The following is a 264-nucleotide window of genomic DNA, read 5'->3' as shown; positions in this document are numbered from 1 at the left end:
AAACCAAGTGTTGTTAATATGTCCAAATGTTCCAGTTCATCAGGAAAAAGCTGCTCCAACCAATCTCTTAAAGTTCATTCATTTTTCATGCCAATACATTTTTTGGTGAACTGGAAGATAAAGTGGTAACTGAAACTTCATGTTTTGAAAGAACTGATCTATACATCAAACATACATCATTTTGTTTAAAGAAAGCATTATTCAACACAGGAAGAATCAAGAAAAAGAAAACATTGCTGGAGTAAATAAGACAGACTGCTCAAA

Source organism: Pithys albifrons, chromosome 15 (genome assembly GCF_047495875.1).
Source record: "Pithys albifrons albifrons isolate INPA30051 chromosome 15, PitAlb_v1, whole genome shotgun sequence".
Classification (NCBI taxonomy): Eukaryota; Metazoa; Chordata; class Aves; order Passeriformes; family Thamnophilidae; genus Pithys; species Pithys albifrons.
Note: the sequence above shows the minus strand (reverse complement) of the source record.